The sequence below is a fragment of the Alnus glutinosa genome, chromosome 6 (genome assembly GCF_958979055.1).
Source record: "Alnus glutinosa chromosome 6, dhAlnGlut1.1, whole genome shotgun sequence".
In the NCBI taxonomy this organism is placed as follows: Eukaryota; Viridiplantae; Streptophyta; class Magnoliopsida; order Fagales; family Betulaceae; genus Alnus; species Alnus glutinosa.
This window is the reverse complement of record NC_084891.1, coordinates 21,450,185-21,466,485: the sequence shown is the minus strand read 5'-3', so window position 1 is coordinate 21,466,485 and position 16,301 is coordinate 21,450,185. Positions and strand designations below refer to the sequence as shown.

General features: G+C 35.1%; 1 non-coding gene across 1 annotated transcript; it reads left to right on the top strand.

Annotated features, from left to right (window-relative positions):
- The first annotated feature begins 15,180 nt into the window (after window positions 1–15,180).
- LOC133872099 (small nucleolar RNA R71) lies at window positions 15,181–15,287 on the top strand. The gene has a single exon (XR_009900948.1). It is a non-coding gene; the product is annotated as a small nucleolar RNA R71 (small nucleolar RNA).
- The last annotated feature ends 1,014 nt before the right edge of the window (window positions 15,288–16,301 follow it).

Sequence of the window (16,301 nt, the reverse complement as noted above, 5' to 3'; positions counted from 1 at the left end):
TGTTAAGCTAGCTAAAGCTTGATAGAGGACAAGGTTGTTTAATCGAATAATGGACAATGCATGCAGCTTAATATATAACAGAAGCCTTGTCGATCCGTCAAGAAATTAATTATAGGAGAGGCAAAGAGTACTATGAAGACTTTGAAGTCATCGCTATAAAACAAGCAACTGAGCATTGACTCATGACATTACGTACTGCATTAATTTCCAAATAATGGACTTCAAAATAGATATGAGATTGCAGATATGAGCGCGTGGCACTGATTGATTTACTTCCTTGTCTAAGTTGATTATATTTCTTTGTATATATTGATTTTATTCTGTAATATTTTTCGTTAATTTTATAAATGTATTTCCTATTTTAATTTAACTAGCCTTATTAAACTATAAATAGGCCATTCTTGTTAATTTACAGTGACAACAAACAAAAATATAGTATTCAGTTCAAGTTTCTATTCCCTAGTTATTTTCATATGGTATTAAAGAGATTTGTTTTTTTTGAATGAGTACTACTCTCGCTCAAACACTGTTAGCTATATTTGAAATTCTAATGGATCAGATGCATTAGTTTGGGCAAGATGGTACCCAGTTTTATCCTTGGCTGTGAATTCAAATTTAAAAGTTATAAGAAATTGGTGATTAATTAAGATCTTTTGAGCATTAGTCACACTTAATGCACCTAAATCACATATAATAGTAGAAGATGACTTAATTCATCTCAAGAATGATAAATGCTCAAATTTCATGAATCTCAAAAATAAAATAACTTTTATTTAAATAATATTAAGTTCAAATTGGCCGGTTTTCAGAACATGCATCACCCTAACATCAATTTTATTAGTTTGCCCTTGTCAGGCATGCTCTTGTTACATGTGTATTGGTTCATCATGGTCTCAGATTTTACATGAAGCTAGCCTTGGGTTTGAATTGATATATAAAATTGTTTCATCAATTTTATCACTCATGTTTCCCACGGCAATGGCTTGACTAAGCTTCTTGCTTGGAACTTGGTATAAATTAATTACTTGTTTCCGGGTAAAGGTGAAAATAATTTGAAGTCTAACACTCTTTCCAGGGCTAGCCCTAGATCGATTGTTAGAAACTATAAAAAGCGTTAGATCGATCTCGAATATAATAAGTAGGTATATATATATTAATTGCTTTCACCTACTTTAAAGAAATTAAAGTCTCACATTCAAGCTGCAGGGGTACGTACTATTCTTTACGCGGTAATGGGTTGACTAATCTTCCTGCCTCGAAGTTCTTAGTGTACTAGAGAAATTATTTCTGATTAAACCCCGTATCACGCTAGGGTACTAGAGAAATTATTTCTAGGACAAAGTTGATCTGCATGCGAGGGGCCTGACAAGTAATTGAATTTCTCTGCCATTAGTCATTTCCAAGCATCTTCCTGCTCAAGTCTACGTCCGATACGATACACGCTCGATATATCATTTAGGTTGGCCTATATGCGCCAAGAAATGAAAGTTCGTTTGGCACATGATACCTGAGTAATGGCGAGTAGTTAGTTGTGGGAGGCGGCAAGATTGGCCGTGAGTTGGCAGCAAGAGACGTGAGAAAGAGGGATGGAGAAATGAATTATGGTCCATGGAAGATCAATAGTTAATGATAATGGGTCCATTTGGAATATATCAATGGCTAATGCTATCAAGTGTCAGATTTGTAATGGCTAAAAAAGCGCGAACCCGTGGCATTGTCCGTGCCTTGGAAATATAACGCCGGCCAGGATCGAATTAAGTACGTTTGATAAAATTTTCCTCAAATTAATCCTCGAACTATATATCATCATCTTTGAGCCCGGCCAGCTCAAATGGTAGACATTTTTTTAGTAGTAATTTTATTTGAATAGTAATAAAATGTGGTCGATGTGATTTAAAATAGAAAGAAGTTTATAATTTTTTGTATAGGAAAGTGAAAAAAAATTGTTTCATAGTGTTTTTTTTTTTTTTGAATAGTAATAAAAAAATAATTAATGTGATATAAAATGTGAAGAAAAAAAAAAAAGAATGTTTTAAAGTTAATTTTCTTTTTTTTTTTCTTTTTGAAGAGTGAAAAAAAAGGATCTCGAAGGAAGTTGAGTTGCTTATCAAACGGTACATTAATAATGTATCTCTATGTAATATAATGAGCGTTGTGATAAAGAATATGTACAAATATATAACAGTATAATATAACCCACATGAAATATAAACCTGTAAATGATAGTATCATAATTAGCACCGAAATGCGAACAAAATGTAACGTACGTACACCTACATCGATACAGCCAGAAAGCATTACAAAACATTGGAGTGGATAGTATATGTTTCTACTTTTTAGTGTTAGAGAACAATCAACCGATCGACTTTAGATTGGCCATCAAACATTCCCTCTGTGTGTGTGTGCGCCAATACATAACAGTAACCGCACAAAACCTAACTAAACTCCTAATTCACTCAAAAGGCCCGGAGATTCAACACAAACCAACAGAAACTCTTGACAAAAATACTCCACAAATGAGGTATATATTCAACCCCCAAATTCAAACCCTAATTCGAAATCCAACGCATTCACTCAAAGATAAAAACATGCATACATAATAGAGGATGAGAGAGAGAGCACGCGAAGAAAAACACCCCAAAGGGTTCGTGTCACAGGTACCTCTCTAAAGATGGAAACTTGAGGATGAAAGGTTGAAGAGAGAGGAAGAGAAGACTTCGGGAGAATAATCGAGAAGAGAGGAGTTCGAGGTTTGCTTGATGCGTGGCAGAGGAGTTGCTTATCTCTAGAAGAGCGGAACAGCTGGACAGCTTGATGGGGGTTCAAAACTGTGCGTTTATGCCATAGGCTGTGTCGTTTTGGGAGGCATGTCCAAGGCTGCGTTTTATTGCTTAAGTGTGTGTTTTGTTAAGGAGAGGTGATATGCAGGGGATGGGGAATCGTCCCCACACATCAAAAATACATTTTTTAATAAAATTTGATTTTTTAATCAAAAAGAGCCTGTTAGGGGCGGTTTTTTGTCCCCCAACAATCATTTCCCTTTGTTAAGTAAGCTTGTAGGCCATTATATAAGGCCCTCTTAAAGACAATTAGTTTATCTTGAGAATTGTGAACAGTGTTCCTTGGAGGCTCGCAACCTCGAATTATGCCATTTTTATGTTTCTACAGCTTTCTTAATACAATATCCATTATCCATCCAATTATTTCCATAATTCTCCCTAAATTCACTCTAAAAAGTAACCTACCCGTTACAGTTCGTGAGAGGTGAGTTGGCGGCGTCAAGATCAGGCAACAGCAACATCAAGCTGATGGCAACAATGGCGTCCTGGATGAGAGAGAAAGTTAGAGTGTGATAAAGTCGTAATATCAAAAGAGAATAGAAAATGGGAGATACTATCAAATCATATTTGATTGCATTTAAATCCAATTATCAAAAGGTATGAGATAATTACAATCAATTATTGAAATAATTAAATTACAATGAAATCCGATCATATACTCTAACATTCCCACAAATTCAAGGCGAAAGATTCTGGAAGCTGAGTTTGTAAAGAAGGGCGTGACCTTTTTTTTCTTGTGCTAGAGATGGCACTAGCTAGCGGTGGATGCTGGAGATGGTGGCATTCGATGGTAGTAGCTGGAGATGGTAGCAGTCAGTAACAGTAACCATATATGAACTGGTCAAAACATAACCAACTATGTAGTGTTTGTTTATACTTGTTCTTACTTACCTGGTTTTTTCTTTTCTTTTTTTTTTTCTTTTTTTTTTTTAGAAAAAAAAAAAACAAAAAGAAAAAAAAAAAGAAAAAAAGGAGTCGATGCCAGATTGACTATCTTGCACAGTGAAAAGCAAAAGGGAGCCATTGCGGGATTTTGGAGGATGGCTTTAAAATCTGAAAAATAAATATTTTAAGCTAGGTGCAGATTCAAACACCAACATGTTATCTGATTAGAAACATTTTAACTTCGAAAAATTAAAAATTAAAAAAAAAATGGAAATATTAAATATAAACATCTTTTGCCGCTACTATCAAAGTTCAATTGGTAAATATAAAATAAACTGTGTCATTATAAATCACTCCCTCAGTTTCTAAATCCTAAAATTGACTCTTAAAGTTTTTCAATTGGATCTTTATGTGTATTTTCCATCCAAATTAATCAATAACAACCATTAGTGTCACATCAACATTTTTGTCACCTTACATTAAAATAAGTTTTATTTTATTAGAAATATAAATGCTAAATAGTACAAAAAAAGTAAAATCTAAAAAAGTAAAAATCTTAAAAGAAAAGTGGGAAGGTGGCCTAGCTACCCTAGCATCCCTAAAATGGGAAGAGGGGCATGGCTGAAGTGTCCATGCGTAGGGGTGAAAAGGCGGTTGTGGTTAGCGGTTATTGGATAAAACCGCTAACTGCAACCACATAGGGCGGTTGGGAATTTTGGGTACCTCCGCTAACCTTTTTTTTTGTTTTTGTTTTTCTTTTTCTTTAAATAAATAATAATAATAATAAAAGGCATAAAGAAGAAGAGGAGAAAAACTACTTTTAAGTCTGAGATTTCTTAAATAAATTTCAAATGAAAGGAAGATGAAAGGAATTGGAAAACTTGAGCGGGATTCTGCAAGGATTGGACTTGAAATGCTAAACTCAGACCCCATACACCACCAAGCTAAAACCCTTGCATCGAAAAGCCTCCCTTAAACCCCTCTTCGCCTGTCTCACCGTACAAAGCTCTGCATTTCTAAGTTCTAGGGCTTTGATTTTGATTCTCGATGGCTTCAGTGGCTCTCGAAAACCCTAACTCCAAGAGCCTCCTCCCTTTCTCCTCCCAAATCTACTGGTGTTGCCGAGGATCCACTCTCTCTTCTCTCTTCGATTCGATCTCTAGAAATGATAGAGTTTCCCCTCCCAACTAGAGAACATGAGGAAGATGAAAGAAATTTCAAGAGAGACAAGGCTCGGGTTCCAGTGTGGCACTGAATGAGGGCTAGGGCCGAAACAAAAAGCATATAAGTTTGAAAATCCTAAGGTGAAACGACGTTGTTTTATGCGCGCGCGCGCGTGTTTGTGTGTATATCGTTGCCTTTTCAGCTCTATGACCACACCCACTGCTAGGGGTGGCTTGCGCAGGCCACCTACAAAGGTGGGGGGAGTGGCTGCGTGGGCCACCTCTAGAGGGTGGCCCATGCGGTTGAGAGTCATTGGCCGCACGAGGCACCCCTTTGCTTCAGGTGGCCAGTTGGGCCATCACCCCAACCCTTGGGAATGGAGGGGTGTGTGTCCCTTCTTTTTTAGATATTAAAATTTTTCATTTTGGAATTTATTTTTCTAATAAAATAAAAATTATAATTTTAATATGATGCGTCAATTATGTGAAACTAAAACACATGGAAGGACCAAACTAAAAATCTCGAAAAACTTAGAGGATTTATCGTTAGAATTCAACCCGTTTTTAATTTTTTAACTACCCAACTTAAAAATAATAAAATAAAATAAAATAAAATAAAATAAAGACTCAGGGGTGGTCGAGTCACCATTGGACGTCTAGGGGTGGTGGTTGAAGCACTCGCAGGTGTCCGGGGGTGGCCAGGGGTGGATTGGCCACCCCCGTCTGATTCAAGGGTGGGTCAACCACCCCTAAAAGAGAGGCTAGGGGTGGCCGATCCACCCCTTGGGGAGTGGCCAAGCCACCCCAAACAATTTCGGGGGTGGTTGACCATCCCCTGTTGGGTGGTAGAGCTGCCACTAGGGGTGGTTCGAAAACCACCCCATTTTTTTTTTTTTAAATCAGTTATTTTTTTTTTTAATAATAATAATAATAATAATAATAATAATAATAATAATAATAATAATAAATTATTTTTATATATATATTTTTCTCTATTATATTCAATTCAATTCACAAACATCTTTTTTCAAATTTTGTTTCGAATTCTCTAAACCACCCAAACATAATTTTAAAACTCAAATTTTCTCGGTATTCATAATTTAGAATATAGTCGAATATACTACAAAAAAATCGAATACCCAAACGTCCCTTAGGATTTAAAAAATCAAAATTATAAACCAAGTGAGTAATCTGTTTTAGTGCGTTTACTCAAGAATTTACAAATCTCCAACATTGGCATTACTTGATTTCTCTAAGCCTTTTATTTTTGTGCAATGAAGAAAAAGATCACATAGAAGCTCCAAGGGGAGGTTGTTCTTATTCTTTGGAGTCTCATAATTTGTGAAAGAACATATGGGGACTGCGGATTCCAATTCTATAAAAATGTTTTTATGGAAGGCTTGTCAGAATATTCTTCCAACAAAAGACAATCTAAGTAAGTGTGGTTTGGATTTGGATCCTCCTTGTATGTTTTGTAAATCAAAGTAGGAGACCGTATTGCATATTTTGTGGGAATGCCCTTCGGCAATGGATGTGTGGAGGTCAGCTGGGAGTAACATGCAAAAGTGTTCTAGTACATGGACGACTTTTTCAGCTCTTATGGAGTTTATGTTTGGGAGATGTTCTATTGTAGAGGTCAAACTCAATGCGGAGATTGCCTGAAGAATTTGGTTTAGGCGAAATGCAGTTATCAATGGAGGTGAGTTCATGCATCCTAGGTTTGTTCTTAAAGCTTCTATTGATTCCATAGCTGCTTATCGAAAGGTGATGGAGAAGGATGTTGAGGGTGGCGGGGTTGGAACTGTTCCAACTGTTCCTGAGCCTATTATTTGGAAACCACCTCCTATTGGCAGTTATAAAGTAAATTGGGATGCTGCTCTTGATCATCAAAACAGTTGTATGGGGTATGGTTACATTGTGAGGGATTCCAATGGTATGGTGGTGGCCAAGGCATGTCATTTGGTGAGGTTTTTGACTAATCCTATTATTGCAGAGTCACTTGCGGCATTGAGGACTGTTGAATTTTGCAAAAATAAAGGGTTTTCTCACATAATTTATATATTTATTAATTTCACATAGATTATTAAAGGAAACCCAGTTGATTTCAGACAATTAATAGTCTAGATTTGTGCAATTTAGAACTCATGCTCAACAGCGCATATTATAGTACATTTATATTTGTCCATTTTCTTCTTCTCTTTTTGATTCGATTTAGAGACATAAAAGACCTATTGGGTAGCTTCAAAGTTGTTATATATCCCCAGTTCCCTTTGATAATGTGACCAAGTTTCCAGACAAGAAGAAGGTTAATATCTCTTACATTATTGGTCCACGTAAATAAGGGTGGAATAGGAATAGGATGGGAGTGGGACACCAAGCATTTTTCTATATTGAAACTCCCTTAATGCAAAGAGGGCCATAGTGATCATTTCAGCTTCATGAGCTTGTATAAAGATTTGATAAAAATAAAGAAAAAGTACATATAGTTTTATCCAAATCCAATTGAAATCTTTGTTCTTAATCTCTTGTTATCAATGTTTGTTGTCGCATTTTGCATGGCATTGCAGTCACTAATGCTTGTCACATATATATATAAAGGAGCAAAAGACACACACTACAAAAAATTTGCTTATTAGCGGCCAGCAAATTTGGCCGCTTTTGATCTACAGCAGCCAAACCTGGCTGCTAAAAAGTGGCCGCTATTGTTCTACAGCAATCAAACCTGGTTGCTAAAAAGTGGCCGCTAATAGTCCGACGCAAAAGACTATTAGTGGCCACATTTTTACTTGCCGCTAATAATTTTTTTATAGCGGCGAACTTGGCGGCCGCTAAAAATAATTTTACCCGCCATAATTTTTTGTTAACCGAGTCTAAGCCTAATACTAGACTATTAATGACGACAAGTATGTGGCCACTAATAGTTAAAATAGTCCAGTATTAGCGGGCACAAATAATACTATTAAAAAATGAAAAAAAAAATTTCAGATCCGCCCATCCTCACTGCATTAATTAAATCTCTATATGCAACTAATACTATTAAAAAATGAAATATATATACATATATATTTTTAAAAAAATTCAGATCCACCCATCCTCACTGCATTAATTAAATCTCTACATGCATATTGCAATGCAGAAATTCAGAATGAGAGCATATATTCTAAAAGAAGTGCATGTCATAAGATATCAAGGATTCAGAAAATTATCACATAAAAACGAAAGACTAACAATCTGACTCGGCAAAACAAGACCTTTTCCGTCGAAACATATTTTCTGATTGTAGTAGTCAATTGACTCCTCAGCTGTTGGGAAGAACTGCAAAGAGATGCAAGTCCATAATTATAACAAACTATAAATGAAATAAAAAGGTTATTGATTTCCACCAAACTCATTTGTACTTTCATTGTACAAATCTACATTTGCTGTAGTTTCTTCCACTGTAAATTTTCTAACCAAACACATAGTTTAATTTATTGGAAGTTTCTGCTTACAAAATCATATGTTTGGTTAATGTGTTGCAAGCGGTAGAATTCCTCCACACTCTTTTGCCTTTCGCTTTCTGCATCATAATCTCTGTGATCAAGCATTACGTACCCATCACTCTATGTCAGATTTCATTCAACCAAAACCAACTCACTAAGAAAAATAATACATAAATCTTCTTCTTTTAATCCAACTTGAATGAGTGGCCGAATGAATTGATTTCTGGTGCCAAGAATGCATTGTTTGAGACAAGTTCTTCTGCTTCCAATCCATCATTTGACACAGTTTCAGGCACCACAAATCCACCATCTAATACGAACTCATTGGTTTCAGAAGAAATCTTTTGGTTCTCTGCTCGTGAGTCTGATAAAAAAAAGGTAACAACTTACACAAGATCAGAATTTAGAACCAATGCAATGAGACCCATGATGATCAAACAAAGGAAGAACACAAAAAACAAAAACAAAACAAAAAAGTGAAAAGAATGGTACCAAGATTTGGCTGCTCAATGAGGATAGTCATTGTTCGTCCAAACCTGAAGCAATAAAACTCAAACCAAAGGAATGAGATGAAAAGCTTCTGAATAGCTGTGGCTCCACACGTTGTCTTTGGAGGTATTTATGGTGAAATAAACAAGTCCTTGTCTGCTAAATTGAAACCTCAAAGTCCTTAACTTGAAGTCCTGAACTGAAAAATCTAAAGTTGCCCTGCTATTTTATCCAACAAGTCCCAAGAATTAAGAACTTGATATCTAAAATATAAGCAGCTGTCATAAAACTTTCTCCATAATGCCCATAATGTTGTCTTGTTAAACATTGTTGTCTATTTCACAAAGTAGGATCCACCTAGCGGGAAGTCTAAGCCTTTTTGCAATGACGACTATGAAATGTGATTTCCTAACTAGTTGAAAGAGTCGCTTGAGAGCTATATGCAATACCTTACCAAGCTTAATCAGAGAAGCAAAGACAAGAATGGCCTAACACAGCTAAGATCTCTGATTTAAATGATGTAAAGAATGTAAACTTATATTTTCCACCTAGTATATTAAGAAAAAAATTATAACACACCTTTCCTTCAAATAAGGACGCATCATACAGCCTCTTAGAACAAAGATTATACACTTTGTACTTTCCCTGATATAGAACAAAGAATACATATTATACCAACACAACAATAAGACAAATAAAATTTCAGAGCACCAAAATAGAATAAAATAGCAATCACATGATAGCATCTAATGCCAGAACTTGCATTTCGTTTCCACCGGACAACCTAACAAACTAAAAAAGTAGGTTTGTAAAGGGTTTACACTTGAACTGAATCATATAACCAATTCCAATTTATTAAAATATTACCCATATGAGATCCAGTCCAGTCTGATCTCGATATATATATATATATAAAATAAAGTCCACCTCTGTTTCCCTCTCGAAGGGCCTTGGCAACCCGAAGAGGGGTCTTCCGGAGACCTCGAATTTCAACAAAAATACAACTAAATTGTCACCGTAAATTACACAATACCAAGAAATCCACATAAGATGTAACATCAGGACCCGAAAATCCAAGGGAAACAGAAAAAAGAAAAAAAGAAAAAATCAACAAAAAATAAAAATAAAAAACACATCAAGGATTAAGATTTAAGTGTTACCTTGAAAAGCTCTTTTCCTCCTATTTCTTCTTCCCTCTCTCTCTCTCTCTCTCTCTCTCTCTCAGCCTCTCGGTGAATCTCTCTCTCTCTCTCTTGCTGAATCTCTGTTTAGTCTTTGAAAAAAAAAAAAAAAAAAGAGAGAGAGAAAGGGCGACAAGAAGAATGGGAGAAAGTGAGAAGAGGGGCGGGAGAATAAAAAAAAAAATTGTGCGAAAATTTCACCTCCGCTTTAGTTTCAGCCTCCCGCTTATTATTTGGACAAAAAAACGATACTGTTTTATTTCAGCGGCGACTCGTGTCACTGCTAATGCAATAGTATCAGCAGCGACACTTTGGGTCGCCGCTGATAAGTATTCAATAGTGGTGACCAAAGGTGTCGCCGCTAATAATCATGAATAAAAATAAAAATAAAAATTAGTCTAATCAATTTTATTTTATTTTTTAAAAAAAGTTTAAAATTTTAATTAAAACCTATACAAAAAAAAGGGGATAAATATTATTTAGCCCTATAAACTAACAGCCATTTTTTATGAAGCACCACGAACTGACAATTGTCATGATTTGGCACTTCATACTGTCAATCTGTTGATTTAACATCATCCGTCAGTCTTGACCATTATGTTTAATATAAAATTAAAACTGACCAAAATGTTCCGAAAATACCCTTTCTTTGATAGTTGAAAAACCAAAATTACCCTTTTATTTATTAATTAGTAGAAAAAGAAAAAGGGTAATTTTGGTTTTTAAATGGTCAAACTAAGGATATTTTTCGGAACGTTTTGGTCAAATTTGAAATGTCGCCACTGATAAGTAGTCAATAGCGGCAACATTTTGGGTCGCCGCTATTGACCCTGAAAAAAAAAAATATTAACAAACTAATTCGATAAAATTATATTCAAAAAAATTGTTAAATACCCTATAGGTACTTGAGTTTTAAGCGTTTTTAAATTTAGTACCTGAGTTTTCATTTGTATCATAGGTGGTACCTAACTTAGGGGCAAAAACTCATTTGGTACCTCTGTTAGATTTTCTGTTCTAAAATTAACAGTCTGCCATGTGTCAACCTCAACGGTTGACACGTGGCACTATATAAAAAATTAAAAATTAAAAAAAAACTTTAAAAAATTATATAAAAATAATAAAATAACACAATTAAAAAAAAACAAATAAAAAAAAAAAAAAAAAAAAAAGAAGAAGAAGAAGAAGAAGAAGGGTATGGCTAAGCCACCCCTCTTGGCCACTATGGGGCACTATATAAAAAACAATAAAAATAAAAATTTTTAAAAATTAATTAAAAATTAAAAAATTAAAAAAAAAATTGATGACAATTTAGGGGGTTAAGTGAAGTTACCCCCCAAAAATTAAAACCTTCGCTATGTCAAGTTTGATCGATCAGTTGAGGGAGCTAAATTACATTTAACCCAAAAAAAAAATATTATGTATCTCGATCGATCGGACTAGTGCACTACGATCGATCGTATTAGTTTTGCATTGAGATGATACAAAATCCAAATAATAAGATCGGTCCTTCAATCATATCATGATCGATCGAAAGACCGCACTAGGATCGATTGATTAATCTTATCATCATTTGATCGTATCACTATCGATTGGACTAGTGCACTATGATCAATTAGATGTTCGATCGAACCTTCACTATGTTAAATTTGATCGATCAAACTCTATCACAATTGATCGGACTAATGAACTAGGATTGATCTGACGTTCGATCCATCAAAGTAATGCACTAGGATCGATCGGATCTTCTATCGATCATATTATACTATCATGATCGATCAGACTAGTACTTGGGATCAATCGCACGTTAGATCGAACTTTCATTATGTCAAGTTTGATCGATAAAACTCTATCACAATCGATCGGACCAATGCATAGGATTGATAGATCATCCAATCAATCATAATAGATCCATAGGATCGATAGATCATCCAATCAATCATGATAAATCAATATGATTGATAGATCATCTGATCAATCATGGTAGATCATCCGATCAATCATGATAGATTAACACGATCGATAGATCATTCTATCGATCATGATAAATCAATAGGATCGATAGATCATTCGATCGATCATGATAAATCAATAGGATCGATAGATTATCCGATCGATCATGATAGATCCATAGGATCAATAGATCATTCGATCAATCATGATAGATCAATATGATCGATAGATCATTCGATCAATCATGATAGATCAATACGATCGATAGATCATCCGATCAATCATGGTAGATCATCTGATCGATCATGATAGATCAATAGGATCGATAGATCATCCGATTAATCACGATAAATAGATCATCCAATCAATCACGATAGATCAATATAATTGATAGATCATCCGATCAATCATGGTAGATCATCCGATCGATCATGATAGATCAATAGGATCGATAGATCATTCGATCGATTATGATAGATCATCCAATCAATCATTATAGATCCATAGGATTGATAGATCATCTGATCAATCATGATAGATCAATATGATTGATAGATCATCCGATCAATCATGGTAGATTATCCGATCGATCATGATAGATCAATAGGATCGATAGATCATCCGATCAATTATGATAGATATATGATTGATAGACCATCAGATCAATAATGGTAGATCATCCGATCGATCATGATAGATCAATAGGATCGATAGATCATCCGATCAATCATGGTAGATCATCCGATCGATCATGATAGATCTATAGGATTGATAGATCATTCAATCGATTATGATAGATCAATAGGATCGATAGATCATCCGATCAATCAGGATAGATCCATAGGATCGATTGATCATCCGATCAATCATGATAGATCAATATAATCGATAGATCAATATAATCGATAGATCAATAGGATCGATAGATCATCTGATCGATCATGATAGATCAATAGGATCGATAGATCATCCAATCAATCATGATAGATCAATATGATTGGTAGATCATCCGATCGATCATGATAAATTAATAGGATCAATAGATCATTCGATCGATCATGATAGATCAGTAGGATCGATAGATCATTCGATCGATCATGATAGATCTTATCGATCCTCCGATCGATCATGATAGATCCATATGATTGATAGATCATCTGATCAATCATGATAGATCAATATGATCAATAGATCATCCGATCAATCATGGTAGATCATCCGATCGATCATGATAGATCAGTAGGATCGATAGATCATTCGATCGATCATGATAGATCTTATCGATCCTCCGATCGATCATGATAGATCCATATGATTGATAGATCATCTGATCAATCATGATAGATCAATATGATCGATAGATCATTCGATCAATCATGGTAGATCATCAGATCGATCATGATAGATTATTCGATCGATCATGAAAGATCAATAGGATTGATAGATCATCCAATCGATCATGATAGATCCATAGGAGATCATCCGATCGATCATGATAGGTCAATAGGATCAATAGATCATCCGATCAATCATGATAAATCAATATGATTGATAGATCATCCGATCGATCATGATAGATCAATAGGATCGATCGATCATGGTAGATCATCCGACCGATCATGATATATCAATAGGATCAATAGATCATCTGATCGATCATGAAAGATCAATAGGATCGATAGATCATCCGATCGATCATGATAGATCAATATGATTGATAGATCATCCGATCAATCATGGTAGATCATCCGATCGGTAATGGTAGATCATCCGATCGATCATGATAGATTAATAGGATCGATAGATCCTTCGATCGATCATGATAGATCAATAGGATCGACAGATCATCCGATCGATCATGATAGATCCATAGGATCAATAGATCACTTGATCAATCATGGTAGATCATCCGATCGATCATGATATATCAATAGGATCGATAGATCATTCGATCGATCATGGTAGATCATCCGATCGATCATGATAGATCAATAGGATCGATTGATCGGGCTAACGCATTCGGATTGATCGAATGTTCGATCCAACAGCACTTTTATTATTATTATTTTTTTTTCTTCAATAACTATTAGCGGCGACATGAAATGTGGCCGCTAATAGTATATTATTAGCGGCCACTTTCAGAGGTGGCCGCTAATGTGATATTATTAATGGCGAGCTTTCGGTCGCCGCTAATAGCTTCACACAAAGAGGCAATTTTACTTTTATTATTATTATTATTTTTTTCAATAACTATTAGCGGCGACATGTAATGCGGCCGCTAATAGTATCTTTTTAGCGATCACTTTTCGACGTGGCTGCTAATAGTATATTATTATACATACATGCTTCAGTATCTCAAGATTTTTTAAATTTCTCATCAAATGGAATAACCAAGGCATAGGCATAATTTATTTACAACATTTATATGGTTATGCAATGCATAACTTCCTTAAGCTTTCTAATTGACTTATGTAACAAGTGTTTGGCCAGTGACTTCCAAACCAAATAGCTTTAGGACACTAGATGTAAAACATCCCAAAGGACTTAATAATTCGAGTAAAAAAGGTTACGAAGTCAAACTTATCCATTTGATTAATTACTCACATCTTTTGACGCGAACACTTAATTTTTAATGAGGCAAGAAGTCCAGTTACTCAATGAAGCTTAAAGTATTTTTTTTTTTTTTTTTAGTGGTTATCTTTCACAATCGAGATAGTTCGATTTGAGGGGTTATCTCGCACGGCCAATTTAAATAAACTTTTTTGGATATTTGGCTACCCTTGTCTTAGATTTTCTTTAACTATTTTTGTACATGGTTTAGCGGAAGATGAAAGTCATATATAACACTTTATTGTAAGATTTTTGTTTATATCTATGACTATGTAACCTCATAGCATGTGGTTATGATTTTGCATAACTTTATACTTTGTGATATAAGAGCTTTATGCTCGTGATCTTTGATCAATTTTCATTCAAAAAAAAGTATGTGTTCAGATTGGCTCGTCTTAATCTGTGCCACTTTTGTAAGCTTTTATCTTCTACATATAGCCTATATGCTACACACACACACACACACATATATGATTTATTAACAATTTATGGTAATTTAATTGTATTAAATTAATTAATGAAATCAAATCAAATTAATTACAAACCTTCATAAAAAGCTTGTACCTGATCGTCTTGAGATAGATTATGACGTGGGCATTTTAGAAGTAGCTCATTGAAGTGCTCCCACGCCTCAAAGAATAGGTCCCCATCTTTTTGTTGGAAGGTTTGAATCTCCCTCCTCAATTGCCTAGTCCTTTGGGCTGGAAAGAACTTTTTCAAGAACTTTGTGGCCAACTCCTCCCAATTATGAATAAACCTTGTAGCCAAAGAATTTAACCATAACTTAGCATTATTTTTCAAGGAAAACGGAAAAAGAATTAACCTGATTCCTTCCGCGTCTAAGCCATGGATGTTTTGTGTCTTGCAAAGATCAAAGAAGTCTCGAATATGAAGATAAGGATCCTCCGTAGGTGTGCCTCTGTAGTGTGGAACCATGCTGAGTAGGTGGGGAGATAAATTGAAATTGCTTTGCACATTCGGCTGGAAAGCAATGTAAGAGGGCTGATCTAGATTCTGTGGTATGAAAGAACTCTTCATGGGCTTCCGCTCTGATGGATTCTCTACACGTACTTTTGCCATCTCTTCCTCAACTATGAATATATTTTCTGATTTTGAGGTGTCTCTTGACTGTCGAATAGTGCGTTCGATCTCTGGATCGTATGGAATAACGTCTGAATTCTGAGATTGACGACCTTGCATAGACAAAAAATTCTGTAACCGTGGATAGCAGCTTCAGTACTGCTGTTTGGAAGAACTGTGCTCGAGCATATATGGCTTGTGCGCTCGTCCGCAATACCAAATTCGAAATTTTGCAGAAAAGAACTCAGAAACGGATGAGAATTTTTAATTTAATTTTTTTTTTTAGTGAACAGAAACAAAAGTACAAAAAATAAAAGGAAAGACTTTTAAAACACAATTAACACAATCCCCGGCAACGACGCCAAAAACTTGTTGTGCAAATATCTACCTAAATAAATAGGCAAATATTTGTACGTTTTACTCGCAAGTGCACAAGATCAAAACAATAGTATAGCAGGCAAATACGAGATCATTCCCACGAGGATTGGTATAAATTGTATTTAAAGAGAAATTCCTAAAAGCGATATGTTGAATAAGACGGGATAAAAGATTGAATTAAAAATACTATGAAGAAAAGGTAGGGCTTCGATATCCACCACTAATCATACTCAAATAAGATTC